The sequence below is a fragment of the Amphiura filiformis genome, unplaced genomic scaffold (assembly GCF_039555335.1).
Source record: "Amphiura filiformis unplaced genomic scaffold, Afil_fr2py scaffold_40, whole genome shotgun sequence".
In the NCBI taxonomy this organism is placed as follows: domain Eukaryota; kingdom Metazoa; phylum Echinodermata; class Ophiuroidea; order Amphilepidida; family Amphiuridae; genus Amphiura; species Amphiura filiformis.
Genome location: NW_027305504.1, coordinates 230,428 through 250,328, shown reverse-complemented (window position 1 = coordinate 250,328; position 19,901 = coordinate 230,428).

Genomic DNA, 19,901 nt, shown 5'->3' with positions numbered 1-19,901 from the left:
ATTAAATTACTTTGTACTATTTTTACATTGGTACTGACTCCTCCATTTTCAATCATATTTTTTAATGAAATAATGTCCCCCCCAAGAGGGGCCAACCACTTTGCTGCTGCTACTGAGGCTATCACCGCTGCCGCCACCATATGATTATTACCATTTGAGGACCTACCCCTATACTTCTGCTGCTGCTACCACCACCATGGGTATGATCAGGTTACCTGTGAGAACTTTGACTGATGTCCATTAGTTGCTTAAATACCAGACTACCTGTCGATATCGCAGAGGGTGTCTTTCATGCAGCAAGGGTTCACATATATTCTTTATAAAGCGCATGCGTTCACAAAACCGTGAAGCCTAAATGTAATTACTGAAACAAGATATTCCTGAAAAAAAAAAAAAATTGGTGTCAGTTCAATTTACAACGTAATTATTATTTGAATGTAATGTTAAAGATGGAACTGCATGAGAAGTTTTGCGCTGCAGCACTGACAGGAACATTTAGTGGTAGTTCATTTATCATTAAATAATTATACACTTACATATGTGTTTTGGCGCAGCGTCAGCCTTCTATTCTAGCTAAAAACGTTTTTAAAAATAAAAAAAAGGAGGTAGCTAATTTGCATATTTTTGCGACAAAAATCACATGGGATCTTAAGACTGCTCCTGCACCATCCCACCAAATTAAATTTCTATACGCCTCACCAGTTCCAAAAAATGGCAAAAAACCTTTTTAAAAATAAAAAATATTCAAAATGGCAAAAAGCGTTTTTAAAAATAGAATAAAAAGGAAATGAGGTGGCTGATTTGCATATTTTGTGACAAAAATAGCATCTGATCTTAAAACTGCTCTTAACCATCACCCCACCAAATTACATTTCTATATACCTCACCAGTTCCGAAAAATGGCCAAAAGCATTTTGACAAATAAAAAAACAGGCAAATGTGGTGACTAATTTGCATATCTTGCGACAAAAATCGCATCTGATCTTACGACTGCCGCTTACCACAACCCCATCAAGTTACATCCCTATACGCCTCACCAGTTCTTCAAAATGGCAAAATAAAAAAAAACCCAAAACAATTTTTAAGTTAAATATGCAAATTAGCTACCTAATTTGCAAAAAAAAAAAAAAAAATTGCATGAAGTCTTAAGGCAGCCACTTACCACCACCCTACCAAGTTACACCCCAATACACCTCACCAGCTCCGAGAAACTAACCTGGAAGCCAAAGGCATTTACACAATACAAATGTAAAAGACCCCATTATAGCATAAGGCAATTTATAAGTCATTTTAAATGATTTTGAATGTGACGTATAAAATTTGTCTATAACACAGGGAGATATAAAATGTAGGTATTTGGGTACTTTTTGTTCAATTTTCACAGACATTGAAGGATTTTGACCCAATGTTTTTTTTGTCTGTTTACCCCAGGGTCGCTGAAACAAAGAATTATATTAATTAAGGGGGTACTACACCCCTGTGGTAAATTTGTGACTATTTTTGCATTTTTCTCAAAAATTAATAACACACTGGTAAAAAAAGTTATGTATATCATTGGGGCAAGGAATCCAATTACTACACTGAAATATCAGTGACTCAAGACGAGCAGTTCAGTATATATGATATGGAATGAGGTACATTCGAGCGGTACCTCTTTTCTTATCATAAATAACGAACCACTTGTCTTGGGTCACTGAAATGCCAGTGTGGTAATTAGATTCCTTGCCCTATAATATACATAACTTTTGTTACCACTGTGTTATTAGTTTTGAGAAAAATACTAAAAATAGACACAATTTATTGAGGGTGTAGTACCCCTTAAATCACCTAATTTATAATTAATAAAGGACAAAGTAAGATAAAAGCAAAAGTATGCTTCATTTAGTTAAACAATAAATAGTAACATCCTTGTTGTGTACAAAAAATAACTCTATACGACAATGCAAATCAGGATCAATGCATGGAGTAAGTCCACAAGGAAATGTTGATTTCCCAGCGGATGGAACAGCCATTTTTTTCAGAGGGAGTATGTAAATTAAATGGAACAGCCAATTATAGCATTAAACATGATCTGTTCTTTCAAAGGTCAAACGGAAGGAAATACAATACACTTCAGAAATTAATTTCATGGATGACGTGTCAAAACATATTCAATAACACAACAATGAATGCAATATTGTTGTGTAGTGTCACGGTTTATCAGATCTCTAGTCAACAGATATAAAGCAGTATACAGACTTTTTATTGTACGTACAATATTGTATGTACAATATGTACGTTATTTAATCTATTGCCATTCTATTTCCAGTAATGTTTAAGTTCTAACGAATGTTTGATGACGTAAAATCGATAATATATTTCTGCTAGATATTGTATGCAACATATTATCGATTTTTCGTCATCAAACATTCGTTAGAACTTAAACATTACTGAAATAAAGAATGGCAATAATAAATAACATACATATTAATACATACAATATTGTACGTACAATACTCAAAGTCTGAAGCGCGCTTTAGGCTCACTCAGTCATTTATGAAGCAATAAAAACGATCGAATTTGGTGTTGACCTGGTTGAAATGAGCAAAATTTTGAGTTACACCTTTTTAAACAAGACAACAAATAAACACAAATCCCGGCCGGCACACAACCCAACAAAGGAATGTGCCGGTATAAGATTCGAACCCACGACCTTCCAATCACTAGACGGACGCTCTATCCATTAGGCTACCCTTCCCCTTTTTTCAAGTTGGGTTGTGTTGTGTGCGGGTCGGAATATGTGTTTATTTGTTGTCTTGTTAATTGTAACACTTTGGGTTTGTTAACTGTTCTTTCTTTCTTATTAATTATATTCAGTTTCCTCTTGTAGCGAGCAATCGATCCCCATTGTGTTTATTTGTTCTTGTGCAGGATGCATATCCTCCTTCCCTACCTAACTTGTACTTGTATTACGACTCGTATGCTTGGGAAACGATTATTAAAGCATCAGCAATGATCTCCTGTACGTGAGTAGTTTTAACAACCGTTTATCAGTGGGAGCTGGTGACCTAATGGATTGAGCGTCCGTCTAGTGATCGGAAAGTCGTGGGTTCAAATCCCATGCCGGAACATTCCCTTGCATTCCGGGATTTGTGTTTATTTGTTGTCTTGTTCAATTGTAACACTTTGGGTTTGTTAACTGTTCTTTCTTTCTTGTAGCGAGCAATCGGTCCCCATTGTGTTTATTCATTAGTTTATCTTAAATTGACCAAAAAACTTTCTAATAAGGCCAAAAACAATATATAACTTTTGGCAAAGAATAATTAACTTACAATTTGACAGAAATCGTATATTAACAAAAGTCCTGTACGTTCGAGTGTACGTGGCATGTAATCACAAGTTTTCTTATTTCAATGTCAAACATCTTATATGGAAAATTAAACGGACAAATAATGTATAAATTGTTGACAAGGAATGATTCATAACTGGGATTATGTATGCATTATTTTTACATGGTTTACATGATTACTTGATTACTTGAAGCATAAAAATTTCCATTGATCCAATGAACCGTAAAGTAAATTCTGTATAGTTAAGAATTAAGTTCATTACACATGTTACATGTAGGCGTTTGAATTTCACTATTGAATTTAGTTACGATGATAAAATGAGGAACGACTTCCATTTTATGCATCATTAAAGTTTCAAAATTAAATTAAATTTACAAAATTAATTCAAACAAAATAGGTAGCAAATTAGATCATTGTAAATGATTTTAATAGTGCGCTCTGAAAATTAAAAATGTGCAGTTTTTCATTGCTTATCTCTGCTTTAGATGCCCTCTTCTATTTTTATGCATCATTAAAGTGTCAAAATTAAATTAAATTTTCAAAATTAATTCAACCAAAATAGGTCGCAAATTAGATTATTGTAAATGATTTTAATAGTGCGCTCTGAAAATTAAAAATGTGCTGTTTTTCATTGCCAATCTCTGCTTTAGATGGATGAGGATGGCACTCTCATCATCAATGACATATAAATTATAAACGAATAAATACGTTCACATCATTCCCTTTCAAATTAAAAACAACAACAACAAAGATTCAAAATGTTTGCCTCTTGTTTCCTGTGTGTTAATTACTTAATTTATCGTATAACTGGCTGTAAAATGTAAATCTATATGGGATGTATAGAAGGCAGGAACCTGGGTTAGATTCCAGAGGGAGTGTACGGTACCTGTAAGAGACACAGCTATCAGAAAAAGACTAGCTCAGATCGTGCGCCAAATAAGTTTGCAGTTCAGAAAGTGCAATTATTTCCTAGCATTGAAAAGATAGGCACAGCTGGGAATCGAACCTGGAACCTCCCCATTGTAACAGTGTATGAACACTAAGCCAACTAATTATTAGCTGTGCAGCTGTGAGAAGTTTAATATAATCCTTGATATTGCTGAATAGAATAAATCAATACTGATATTTATCTAATGTACGATGCTATTCAAATAGACGTTCCATAGAAACTAGGAATATGTGAAATGGCTATCAATCGATCAATCAAGTTTTCAATTAATAATAAACCGATGAATCATGGAATATTACTAAATACTTACTAATCTACCAAAGAAATAAATAAGTCAGTAAATAAATAAACAAATAAACAAATACATGATGCAGATCCAGTTAGTATTTTAGTTACAAAATTCCAAACATTCTATTATTTATATATTTCTGATATACACGCAAAGGGGCTGTACTTTTTGCATTTAATATCCGCGCCTTATCGATAATGGGTCTTTCACTCCACTATCAAACTGCTGTGTTCCTATAGGATTATGTATTGACCAGGTCCTAAACAACTCAGTCGTAAGCTGTATGCGTTATAACAGATCACAGTACCCAATCAACCATACTAGAAGGTCAGACATTGCTGAATAGCAGGGCATTATACAAAGAGATACTTCATGTAAGTGCCAATCACAGCACACGTTCGAGATTAACAGTTTGGTGTATCCTTGGTATAAATCAAAATAATTGTCAATAAACGTATCCAAAGCAGTATAATATAGACATAGACGCAAGCTTTCATGCGGGAAATATAAACACACTTGCTATAGTCCTGCTCTCTTTTATGAGATATTGATACGGCACCAAAGACTACAGCTGTTCTGAAGTCAGCCAGGAACCCTGTTTCCAGACGAAAATTTGGACGTTGTCACAATGAGTTCAAAGTAATTATACCGTCAAGAGACCACATATATGAATGGCCAAGTGGTCCAAAAAAACGCGTAAGATTAACGTGTAAGGTTACACGTGTAAGATTGCATCTTACACGTGTAAGTAAATTGCATCTTACACGTGTAAGGTTGCATCTTATACGCGTAAGATTGCATCTTATACGTGTAAGAATGAAGCGGGATATTTAAATTGACGAATCACAGAGTAAGAAATCACAAACAACCAATCATCTCGCGTAACAAAGTTCAACCAATAATAAGTAAAGACGTTTTGTGATGTGTAACACCCACGACTTCTTATACGTGTAAGATTGGGATTTTAGTGATGGACGATATGTGATATTATTGGCGGCGTACCGAGGATAAGGAGAGCTCGTCACCAAAATCATAAACGAGGCATTTTCTTAATTTGTATAGGTGCTACAATGTCCAATATTTTATGACGAATCTCTGTCAGGAATTGTTCCTACTGTTGGTCCGGCATGGTCACATCCGTTTTATCTCACTTTTGGCTACTTTTTCAGTTATCTGGGTCAAATAATACTCATATCAATTTCAAGAGGCGGTGGTAAAATAATCACGTTTGCGAAAACTACTGCGGTGCAGATCGATATCGAGGCTGAGATTATTCGACACTCGTCGTACCATTCAAATCGAAATACCGTCCATCCCTAATAGGCAATTCTTACGCGTATAAGAAATGCTATGGTGAGATTTCATTGGTCGAAGATGAATACGCGTAAGATGATAGGTTGTTTGGGGTTAAATATGCATTCTTTATATATGATTCGTCAATTTAAGCATCCCGCTAGATTCCAAGACGTATAAGATGCGATCTTACACGCATAAGATGGAATCTTACACGCATAAGATGGAATCTTACACGTGTAAGATGTCATCTTACACGTGTAAGGTTACACGTATAATCTTACACGTTTTTTGGTCCACTTGGCCATTCATACACATAGAGGAATACGACATCTATCTAAAAGGACCATGTCCAGATATCAGCATTAATTTCATGGTAAGCTTAAAACGTATCGAAAACGCCAAATTGCAGCATTGCAGTCACAAAATATATCACCAAAGCAATTGTAACGTAGGTATGTGGAAAACATATCAATTTGTAAGCGCTCTTTAGCAAAGTCACAGTTCATTTAATTTACAACCGTATGACAAAACAGGCCGAAATAGTAACTTTTTGCACTAAGATGTGCAATTTAAAGAGAATTGGCCATTGAAATGAAGCTAGTGTATGGATAATATAAGTGTGGTTTTTCATTTCATGACATAAAATTTGACAAATATTGTAAGGAACACCTGAGGTTTTGACTTTTAAAACCTACATTTTGGTCAAAAATTGTGCTTCAACACATTTACCACATTTGCCTTGCTATAAACATTGAATTGCGTTATCTGTTGACGTAATGAAAAAAAATGTTTTAGAGTGAAGTGTTAGCTTTCGTTCAATATAAATATTTTTCTAACTGGATGAAGGGAACACTTGAGGTTTTGACAAAAACCAATCACAGATGCCTATTTTCCACTAGATCTCACACAGCTCATATGATGCTGTGCACTCAAACGTGTAGTACAGACTCGCTGTGCTCGGAAATATCTGTTTACTCTGGTGTATCGAGGTGAAAACTGTGCGTAGATGCATTTATAAGAGAATCGTTTTGTAGCCAAACCTTTTCATATGGAACTGTATTAACAAAAACAAAGTATGTGTTCAAAGATGTGTCTTTTAGGCATGTCGCCTTTTTGAAATATCAGCAAAAATATCAAATTTGGGAAAAACGTCCCAAAATTTAAAAGAAACATGAACCTTCCAAAGTAAATACACAATCGCATCGGCGGGCCAGTCACTACCTGCTGCTGTCATTTTGGGGTAACTCGTCGCTTCCCCTCTCCAGTGACCTGTACTTTTTAAGTTTGCCCATACCCCAGGCTAAGGGGGCTGTTAGGTAAGAAAATGACTAAAATGAGCATATATGTGTAATTTGAGTTTTGCAACTTATTAAATTCAGTAGAGTTTTAGCTTTCAAATATTTTTACCCCATTAAAATCGGATGTTGCATTGCAAAGTTGTGGCTATTTGAAGTGAACAAGGTGTCGAGAAATATGGTAACATTCGTTCGTTTCCTATTCTTATCCATGCATTTGAATTTTAATGTATTTTATTGTTTTTCTTGGTGCGATATGTAGAAAAATTACTAACAAAAATATTTACATGGCAATTACAATCATAATTTAACATTTATTTACTTTATTATTATTTATATACTTTATTATTATTTTTGCTTCGACAAATTTATATTCTAGTATATTTATAATATATTTCATAATTTCTCACCTGGCTATTATTAGTCATTTTTAAAGCGCGTTTATTTCAAAATGGAAATTTTATCAGTAATTCAATTTTTTTTTTCAGCCATTGTAAGTCCAAATGACTTGAAACTTGACAGAAAGGTGTATTTTAAGTAGATCTAGAGAAGCACAGAGCCCTTTTTAAAAAACAAAACCCCTCCAAATTTTAAATATGGTGATTCCCCCCCCCATGGACAAATTTTGAACTTTTCGCATAAACACGATCTTAAAACATCTGAAAAACAAAAACGGAACAAAATTTGTGAAAAAGGGCTCTGTACTTCTCTTTATTATGCTTCAAACAGTTAAATATTGGTGGTTTCAGACTCATTGTTGTTTTAATTTTTCTGAACTTTTCTTGAATAACTTGTGTATAAAAATCCAATATGGCTGCTGTTACCATGGCAACGGTGGATGCGGCGACGAAAAAAAAATTTAAGTTGAGAATTGTTATAGGTATACACCAGTGATGATTGTTTATCCCAAAAGTCCAAAATAACCAAACATGCCTTCTTGCCTAACAGCCCCCTGGTCTTAAATTCATGAATATTAAAGATTAATGAAGAAAAGTGGCTTTTTACCAATTTCTGGATACTAGTAATTAAACCATGTAATTTTGGGTCACTTAGTTTTCTTATTTGCTTAGAAACCTGGAATTTTTGACATTTCACACTTAAGTGAGAGTATCAGCCTCCTAACGAAAGGACTTTCGTTTACAGGACTCCGTCAAACTTTTGGGTTGTTCCCTTAGGGATAAGGCTAATAACGGAGTTGTTGATAGGACATGTATTGCTCCTTGTCCATGGCCCCCGCTAGGCTCTTGCTACGCCCCGACGCGACGTCTGGCCATGGTCTGACCTCCTGACTGCTGTTTTCTTGGCAACGATGATTTACAATATGTAGGTTTAATAATAATTTAATCAAAATTAAACATACTTAAATACTTGAAAAAGTTCCTGCAATATTATTGGTTCTTAGCCGTGTGATATGAGACGATATAACACGGTTTATCATGTGCACGGGATACGCGTACGCGCTATTTGAACCAATCGGAGGCTCATAACAACAACAGGACTGATCGATTCTGAGCCCCAGGTAATTCCTTGTAAAATGTAGGATATAATTTGTATCATGAAATTCGGCATACTTATAATGACTATTTTTTTAATATCAATAGAATTGTTTAAGAATAAGAATAATGGTGTTGTTTTTAGCCGCTGCCGTGCATCTATCGTCTCATATACTGACACGGACGACACCATTATTTTTGGCGTAAAACAACTCAGCTTCGCCAGATAATTTTACCATGTCCCTGTAAGTTGCCTGTCACTTTACAAGAGCTCTAAATTACCATGGTTACACAGAACAAATCATGATTTGATCGACATCATGCTACACACAACCAATGAAAAAAATAAATCGATATCCCTTTTTTTCTTTTATTCGAAATAAATAAATTTATTGAATTTGCGACATATTTTAAGATACACTCTGTATATTACACAAAATGTTAACTAGGAAAAAATATCGCATGTGAAATTCCCAAAGTGGGTTTTTAATATGTTAAGTTTGGTTCCCAACTTACCTAGACCGACTAGATCAGTCGGTGTACAAATATCTGTACATTTGAGCTGTACTGATCGTCCAAAGAGCGAAACAAAATGCACAAAAACAGTTGAAATCTGCCATAAGTAAAGCCTTTGACATCCATTTTGACATGAAACTTATATGGCCTCCATCATTACCAAAATTGAATGAAACATTAACCACCAAAGTTTTATACAATAGGTGCTATCTATTTTTCAATATATCTGTTTACTGCGCATGTGTATATGTCAGACAGTAAATCCCATTAAACCTTTTTCGTTGTTTATTCTTTATTGAACCGTTACTGAAGCATGAACTGATAGTCTGATCATGTAATCATAATAGTAATTTCATGGTAGGCCTATTCTATCCCACTACGGCAAAATGAAGTATGGAACATTATTTTCAAAATGCTCTTTTTGGCTTAACTGTCTATAAACTGAACTTCTCGTTTATTAAAAGTTTGGCTTAGTTACGTTTTCAAAAAGTAGGTAAATCTCATTAAGAATACGGCTTCCTCTGATTTTGCAAACAAAAATATAGGTCATCTTCATCATCATCAGTCGGCTGCGGAACAGGTGACTACAAGCTTTCTCCAACTATATCGATCTTGGGCAAGCGAACAATTTTGTTTGGCTGTAGCATCCCTTCAGTATCTCTGTAAGTACAGTGTGCGCAGCCGTCCCGGTTTCCTCTTGCCATGTGGTGGAATATAAAAGGGCATATTCTTTCACAGGCTCATCGTCTTCAAGACGCAGTTTATGGCCAAGAAATTTGAGTTGATGAATCTTGACTCTGGCAACAAGTGGAGTGGTGTTGGTCAGATTGTAGATGGTTTCATTTGGAATCCGATCCACACGCTTGATGTTTAATGACTCTGTATCAAGATGTTGCAAAGGCATTAATCTTGTTTTCCATGTCCTTGGTGATTACCCATGACTCGCACCCGTACAGAAAGACAGTAACACAAGCCGTCTCAAACATCTTGATTTTTGTTTCGATTGTCAGGGATGGGCTTCTCCAAAGAAGTTCCAGTTTCAGAAAACTACCCAGACTAGTGCTTTTCTTATCAATCGTAATTGATCATTGTTTTATGGCATTATTGCTAATATCTGACAAGGTACGCTGATTTAACATACAAGAATACCAGTAATATGGGTATTAATAAATAAATGTTTTGGGACATATCTCAAACATATATGTCTACTAATGTTTTCCTTTTGTCGTGAGGGGTTTTTAATAACAAAGAATAGCAATATAATGGTATAATGGGGAACAAAATATTAATTACCAATAACAAGTTTTCAACTTTCAGAAAAGTACAGTAAGTCAACACGCTGTGTTGACATGTAAATGTTTGTCCTTACACTTGGTACAACCTAGGGGCTGTGCAATAATTATGAACGGAGGGGAGGTAAAATTTCCAAACGGCGTGCTAAAAAATGCCTGCCCCCGGCCTGCCACAAATCGGTTGCCCCCCCCCCCCCAATTCTCGGCATGTCAAAAAAATCGCTGCCCCTCTGCGCATTTCAAATTGTTTGGAATCTCAATTTGCAAACCTTAGTCTAGTAGATAGGCCTATGTTGCGAGCGCAGCGAACATGAAAATTTACCTCTTTATACGCTTCCGTATTTAACTCTTTTTACGTTTTAGAGCGTTTTATTTAAAAGGCACCCCATGAACGTCTGAAAAAAAACCCGACCGCCCCCAATTGGCTTGGCAAGAATTGCACCTTCTCCCCTTTTGACAGGCCAAAATTTTTGCCCCCCCTTATATTTAATTGCACAACCCCTTAGAATTTACGAATACAAATTTAGTTAACCAAAACCATAAAATGAAGTGGGTTTTGTGTTATGTCTCCACTCGAAAGTATAACAATATAATATTCGGGATGTGGATCAGCAATCATGCACGAAGGTCATTACTATCTGAAAACAAATTAATGACGTTTATGATATGTACGTCTGGCGCTCGCTATGATTATAGTTCGTCCTTTTTGCACAGTGGCCTTGCCCTATGCTCAACTTTGATACTTTCCGCCCACGTACAAGTTAGCAATTTTGTTGCGATTTGGTAGTTGACAGCATCTTCGAATGGTAGTGAGCTTTGGCAAAAATTACATTGATCATTTCATAGCGAGTGTGTAGAAGATTCAAATATCACAGATATACTTTTGTAGGTCCAGTGGTTCTTGAGTTATGTTGTAATGAGGGCTGAAACAACATACCTCATTCACAACAATAAATCAAGCAAGTTTTCAAAGTATATGATAAACTTTTGCAAAACATTTGTTACGAGTCGTAATTACTCAAAGCCAAAATCACCTTTCACCCAAATTCACGCGAATGAATAAGTTAACAACATCTGGTCTATAATTAAAAGTAAAATAAGATTGATACATGAGCAAGAAATTTACATTATAATCACAATTGTGTTGTAATGCGAAAAGACACTGTGCCTCATGGAAGAACAGAGGATACCTTAAAGGTCCGTAACCCGATCGACAGCATCATCCCCCCGATTTTTTTCATTGTTGATGAGGTTTTGGTATCACATAATAGATACTATTTTTCTCATTACTATCCTGAAATTTGACGCTCCAAGTCGATGTATTTCCGGAGAAATCATGAATCACAGCGGTTTTACAGGTATACCAGTTTGTAAACAATGGTAAATACTTTGGAATTCTGGGAGGGAATTATGAACGAAATATCAGTCACCGCAAGACGGTGCGCCGTATATAGTTATGAAAACGGCAACGGTAAGCGTGGTGTGCTAAATAGCTCAATTGACTAGCGCGTTTGTTTTTTACCCGAGAGGTACCCGGTTCAAAACCCGGTCTCGGAAGGGTTTTTCCTCTCCATTTTACCCAAACTTTTTTATATTCATTTGAAATGTACATATTGCAAGGGGAAATATATTTTGTTTCCTTTTTTTCTAAAACGGTACGAAAAAACACATTTTCCGTTCAATACGGGCCGGGCATTGTACAGCATGTCAGCATTCGTCATTGCCTGCCCAGAATGCAATTCACGTATACCAAGGTATTGGATTGCAAATTTGGCTATTTATTCACATTTACGCTGAAAATGCTCTCGTTTTTTCACAAAGCAGCATAAAGGAGGCGATATTTGATATTATTATGTAATTTTAAAGACAATCCATATCCAAAACCAATAGGGTTACCCCCCTTTAAAACATCCACTGAATGAGTAACCCAGGCAAAAAAGAAAACAAACAAACAAACAAACAAACAAATTGTTCAGCGAAGTCCACCATACACATACATTTATATATCCTTTGCGTGAAAATCCTCGCACAGAAATGGTGCTGCTTTCTCCAAAGACTTAACTCCTAGCACAGATGACGATCTCCAAAAATGATGCTTATTTCACCAATCACTCTAGTCCTTTCTCCAGGAAACAGGCTTTTTTCTGCAATGATCCACTTTATTGACAGATGTGTTGTTTTATGAACCAGACTCCAGCAAGTCCCAAATTGCTGTAATAAAGTAGCATGTTATTGGCTGTACAAACTGGTTCAAATGTACCATTGATTACAAACTCTCTTCATATTCTGTAAAGTGCAAACTCTATTGCTTCCACCTTTTTATACTCCCCCCAAGAAACCACGATAATTCTGTCACGTTTATCCTTGAAAAGTAACATATAGGGTGATCTATTTGATCTTCACCCTCTTGCATCACAACACCTCCATAGTCTATGTTACTGGCTTCAACAGTCAGCTGAGCATCCTGCGTTCTGAGCGTGGGCACACCCTGGTTCTCCTGCGCTTACCTAATGTATTTCCACAGGGCACGAGGGTTTTCTTGCAGGTTCTCCACGACAGACTCAACATAACGCTAATGCATCCATTTTTGAGCTCATGTTTTACAATTCTTCTAGCAGCTGCAAACTTTTCCCAGAAGATAGCTTTCCCGGACTGCTTAGCTTTTACGCAAATAACTTTTGGTCTACATGGCACACCGACATCGCCTGGCTAATAATTACTTGGTACACCAGAGATACTAAAATCTATACCCGGGATCGATACACGTGAATGTGCTATGCACGATTTTGATATTCAGATGAAAATCTTTGGATACCGGGGTAGAAAATGATGAATCTGTCCCGTAAATGATTTCGTCTAAAGAAACCAGATGTGGTTCCTTGCACTTGAATATATGTGCTGAACAGATATGATAATCGTTAGCTTGCGTCTTGAACTCAAAAACTGACAATAATTCTGATTCAACCTACCATGGCGATTTCTGCCATGAAGATATCGGGGCGATGACACTGTGCATGGTCTATGCTCGTCGATGAAAGCGTGGAATTCAGGAATCTTCCCTCGGAGACTAGTGGCATTCAGATTTCGCCATCTTGGATGTTTTGTTACCTTGGTAAGACAGCAAAATAGGTCATGGTCAATAGGCCTCAATGGTACTTGACCTAATTTGATGTGTTACCTAGGTAACGAAACATCCTAGATGGTGCAATCCTATCCTTATTTGAATTGTTTTATCAAAACGAACAATTTGACACCTCTTTTGGCAAAATCTAAGCACTTTGATGTTTTTGACCCCCATAGAGCCAAATACATGACCTTTGACCTTTTCGGCTATAACTCAAGAACGGTACGTCCTAGATAGGTTTTCTGAATCTTTGTGACTCGAGGAATACATCGGAATGATTTTTAACACAATTTGAGCAAAAAAAATTGAAATTTGACCCTGTGTAAAGTTCAATTTCTATCATGCATTTTTGTGAAGCCCATGTCAACTATCTCTGGTAGCAGTGCAGCTTTGTACCTGAACTGGTACCAAACACCCCCTTATGAAGATGTCAGGCTCACACGTTATAAGGGTTTGAATTATATATTAAGAGTTTTGATTATTTAGCATTAGGTCAGGGTCAGGGTTTAGTTTAGGTTAGGGGTTTAGGAGGTGACGGTTAGAATTGTTAGAACTACGTTAGGCATGTAAAACAACGCATGGTGCAAACGACGCATTAGCCACACACCGTTCCCACAACTCCTCTACCCCACCCTGCACGTGGAATGTCAAACAGACTGTCCGCATTTTGTTACGCAATTGACGCATTATGTTGCGCAATTGACGCATTTGGCAACGCAATCAACGCATTTCATGGCGCAAACGACGCATTAGCCACACACCGTGCCCACAACTCTTCTTCACCACCCTGCACGTGGAATGTCAAACAGACCGTCCGCATTTTTTGTTACGCAATTCACGCATTATGTTGCTCAATGAACGCATTTGGCGACGCAATCAACGCATATTTTCATGGCGCAAACGACGCATTAGCCATACACTGTGCCCACAACTCTTCTTCACCACCCTGTACGTGGAATGGCAAACAGACCATCCGCATTTTGTTACCCAATTGACGCATTATGTCCCCCGCGCAATTGACACATTTGGTGACGCAATCAACGCATTTCATGACGCAAACGACGCATTAGCCACACACCGTACCCACAACTCTTCTTCACCACCCTGCATGTGGAATGTCAAACAGACCGTCCGCATTTTGTTATCAACGCATTTCATGGCGCAAACGACGCATTAGCCACACACCGTGCCCACAACTCTTCTTCACCACCCTGTACGTGGAATGTCAAACAGACCGTCCGCATTTTGTTACGCAATTGACGCATTATGTTGCGCAATTGACGCATTTGGCGACGCAATCAACGCATTTCATGACGCAAACGACGCATTAGCCACACACCGTGCCCACCCACAACTCTTCTTCACCACCCTGCACGTGGAATGTCAAACAGACCGTCCGCATTTTGTTACGCAATTGACGCATTATGTTGCGCAAATGACGCATTTGGTGACGCAATCAACGCATTTCATGGCTCAAACGACGCATTAGCCACACACCGTGCCCACCCACAACTCTTCTTCACCACCCTGCACGTGGAATGTCAAACAGACCGTCCGCCTTTTGTTTTTGTTTTGTTTTTGTTTTCATGGCTCAAACGACGCATTAGCCACACAGCGTGCCCACAACTCTTCTTCACCACCCTGCACGTAGTCTGTGTTACAAACCGTGTACCTATATTATCCATAGGGAGAGAAACTACTACATGACGCAAACGACGCATTTCATGGTGCAAACGACGCTATCCAATGGATAGGCGTAGAAAAGGTTGTTGTTAAAATGGTTCCAAAAATTCATTTCTAAATTTGATTCTGAAACTGAAACGGTTAATTTATTACTTATTGTCTTGAATGTAATTTGTACAATGTTTTATCAGGTAGTTTTAATTATTTTTCTATGCTACATTTCATTCTTTGATTGCTTTTATTATGAATATTATCAATGTTATTTATGTTGATGCTCTGTTGAGCAGACAACCCTAGTTGAAATAAATAAATAAATAAATAAATAAATAAATAAATAAATAAATAAATAAATAAATAAATAAATAAATAAATAAATACTGGCAATTATGATTTTGAAATAGTGTACTGACTGTGGAAAAAAAAATGATGAAATTGTTTACAGAACCTAAACATGGTCAATGTGCTTAAGGAATGGGATATTATCGTTTAGCGATGTTTTCACGTATTTTTGTGGGAGCTGAGAGTTTTGAATTGCATTTTGAATACGAGGAATGTCCTTCTGATATCAAATAATTTTGATTTTTGAAATTCGCGATATAATACAAATTTTATGACAAAATTATAATATTAAAATTTGATATTTTAAATTTTCAATTGATCGTCGGCTTTTCTTCCCAGCTACATACACTTTAAGTACATATCATTACATTTATAAAGTTTACTTCGAGGACTGTTAAATATCAAAAATATAATTTTTTAATCATTTGCTATAAAATGCGTATTATATCGCGAATTTCAAAATATCAAATTATTTGATATCAGAAGGACATTCTAATTTGTTTGGTCTTTTCATACCTGTATATACCAACAAAATCGTTGAGTTAAAGGTCATATATTGCTCGGACAACATCATATCATTGGCAAGCTAATATTATGAGGACAATGAAAATGACTATTTTTTTGAGAAAATAAGACGTTTAAAATTGATATTCCGCAAAAACCAACTTAAGCGATGAATTCCTTCGAACGAGACAGATTTGACCTAGAAAAAAGTTGACGTCATGAAATGAATGTGCCTGGTTTGCCAGAAGGGACTATACACATTCTCAATGCACAGAACATATACTGTTGTTGTTCACAGAAAAAAAACCTCTGAATTAAGTATTACAAATTTAATGGTTTTTAAACATATGGATAAAATCAGCCGCTTCTTTTTTTTATATTATATATATTAGTAAATTGTGATATTACAAATAATTATGAGAAATATTTGGGGTAAAAATTAAAAAAATAATTTGAACTTAAAATTTCAGCGTGATCAATCTGAGACTAGCATATAAACCATGTCCACAAACTCATGTATCTGATTTTCCTGTGCGATATTGCAATGCTATAGTTATTATAGTTTCAGTTGGATGAAAAATTACAAAGCAAACGCATAAAAACAATATTGTGCGAGGCTTTGTTTCCGAAATGAGAACAATAGTCTGCATATTGTTATCCAGCATTGTTATGGTAAATAATAGTACAACTCATTGTTGCTAAATGCTAATGTCAAACTTGTCAAAGTGATTGTGATTATAGTGTTCGCTTCATTTACTTACGTCATCAGAAAAATTAATTTCGCTTCAAACGGGGAAGTTATACACGTACGAGCCCGAACTTTACCCACACAATTTCTCTTTTTTTTCAGGAGAAATACGCATAAAAAAATTGCAACGAGTGTCAACTTGTAATGTAATAATTATTCTCTTCGAATAGAGATAAACTTGTTTTTGCAATAGACCTGCCCTTTAAGAAAGTACCTTATATTACATGATTAGTCATTTATTAAAACTATTGGCTGTCACGGTAAAATTAATAAGTTTATGAATAAATTTTCATTAACGGCAGAGGAACCCGAAACCATAATAATGCGTCTTTACCTACGAAGACATCAAGGAAATAAGTTTGTTTGAAGTTTTGGTTTCTTTTAAATTGAAACCTTTTTCATTTAGAATTAAATTATTTTTCCCAATCAAGAACAAATAATAATAATTCTATTAGGAAGAGAAACCATACAAATTAATGTTTCAATCATGAGACATATCGAGGTTAATAATAAAACTTAAGTTCCGTTTTCACCATTATGACTATAATGACTGCATAATGAATGTGTACAGTTCACATTTGCCACCAAACTGATTAAGACTCAACCAAGGTCCACCATCACAATGGCGGGGATGCAGGTTATTTCATCCAATAACGGTATCGTCAACTTATCGGAAAGTGACCGTGTGGAAAATACTTCAACTACACGAGCCAACAAGACTTGGATAACTCGAGACAGTTACTATTCTGCTGTGGTTCTGATGTATTTTCTGATGAGTGTTGGCATAACACTCGGGTTAGTTCCTCTGCTGACTCGTGCAAGGTATCCTGAAGCAAACGCCACAGAGGTCGGCAACGGAACCTCTGGACCTGATCCGTCAAACTCTTTAGAATACAGATATGTGATGATTAAAGTTATCAGGAACGCCTTCAGTTGCTTTGTGGCGACTCTATATTTCTGGCTTGTAAAGCATAAGGCAAAGTTCATACAGGAGGGTTCAGTTTGGTGGCATTTTGACATGTTCAACACATCAGATATGAGCTTACAAAGATCACGGCATGGATATATTGATGAAGATAGTATAAACACCCAGCAATATCACCACAGTTCCCTATTTGGTGCGTCTTTATTTCTAGGAGCCGCGAGTGCCGTTATGATTCTCCTGGTCATCATTACAACGACGCAATGCGTCGTCTACGTGCAAAATCAAGGGAACGATGTCACGGTCAGTCAGGTGCTTAGCGTCATGAACAATTTCGTTTACTTGGTTTTGTTAATTGCACAGCTCGCGTTCTTCTACACCTATAATGGAGCGGTGTTTTCATGCCAGTCGAGACGCATTTTTCATTTCGCTATGGCGTTAGGTATTGCTGGTAACTTCTGGGGATGGGTAGGGAAGGCTTTCACCGCGCCAATTTGGGAGTATATTGAGGAAGAACAATACCAGGATCAACCCCACTGGTGTAAAGGTAACGAAACACATTCAATGTGGGTTCTCGTTAAAATACAACGATACATGACGATATTTTTTCCAGAATACTCTATCATGGCGATAGGATTGCTCTACTGTCATTGGACAACTATGGTCTATTTCGGCACTGCTCGCCATCTTGAACATACAGAAAGATTATCAATTCAAAACTTTGGCCGGACACAGATACGTGGAAGACCCAGAGCAGCAAATTGTATCGACAATAATAATGATGACGATGACAATGCGAACGAAGAAGCGGCGTTATTATCGGTAAACCCGACTGCTATAAAACAAAACGGATACCTCATTGCGACCCTAAGGAAACATCCCTATGTGTCCTTGATTTCTTTTGTGTTGGTTTCCATTTACTTGACAGTGACATTTTGTAGCCGGTACGGAAAAGTTCGCGACTGGAATAAAAATGAAGAGAAAGACGTAGCAGTGAGTATCATGCAAGTCTTTCAGGCTAGTATATTTTTCCCGACGATATTTCTCATGATCCAATGTCTCCGTCGGCTAACTCATATCTCACCGCAGCTCTTACCGCTGAGTGGCAACGATTACATGTTGCTCTTTGTGTCATTGTGGGGACTGCTCTTCGATCTTCTTCAAATCGTTGCATCGATTGAAATACTGAGATCAGGACGTTACACAAGCCTTGCAATTGTAGGTATATTGGTGGCATGTGTCTTCAGTACACAGATGTGTTTGCAGACAAAGTTTCTCATCACGATTCATCGAAAATGTGTTGATAACGAGAAAGATCAGGACTATATCAGAGCGAGTTTGATTTTCATGATGTTAACTAACGCGGCTAATTGGATGGTCACGAGTTTGACCCATGAATGGGCAGAGGATAGGAACTTTGTACCTATTGTCGCGATAGGTTTTGACCATATTGGATTTGATTTTAAGCAAGATCATACTTTGACCATCGGAAGCACCATCATACTCATAGTTTACCCGATGCTATCGCTTTATCGTTTCCATTCAGCGGTGATTTGTTTCGAAATGTTGAAGAGGCAGCAACCACAACTTAGAAAACGCCTGATTTCTGTCCGGCCATACCTTGACGACGAAAATGAGCTATATGAACTGTAACTGATCAATAAGACGGTACTTTAGTCCGTTACAAATTAATCGCGTATTATAGTTATTTGATGGAAAGGGAATATTAACATTTCTTGAATTGCGCCAGAAGTCGTATTTATATTCCCATTCCGTAAATAGCTCTCATAAGCATATTGTTTGTGACTTTATATAAGCAAAATGAATATTTCTAATCTTATCAAGAGATAACCATTTAAGTTGTCCCGAACGTCAGTATCCCAAGAAACATTCAATTTGAAACTTACACCCGGATAAGGGTGATAAAGTATTCGGTTTCGGTGTAAAACGATCAGAAAGCTAGAGGTCCAATATTACTGAGATGCTATAGAATAGAAGGACAGTTTGTTCACAAAATGTTCGTAAACATTATAGTCAGTAGCGAAGCCAGCGGTGGAGCAGTTGGGGCAGAGTGCCCAACAGACAAAAAATGAAAGAGAAAATCGGGAAAGCAAGGGAAACG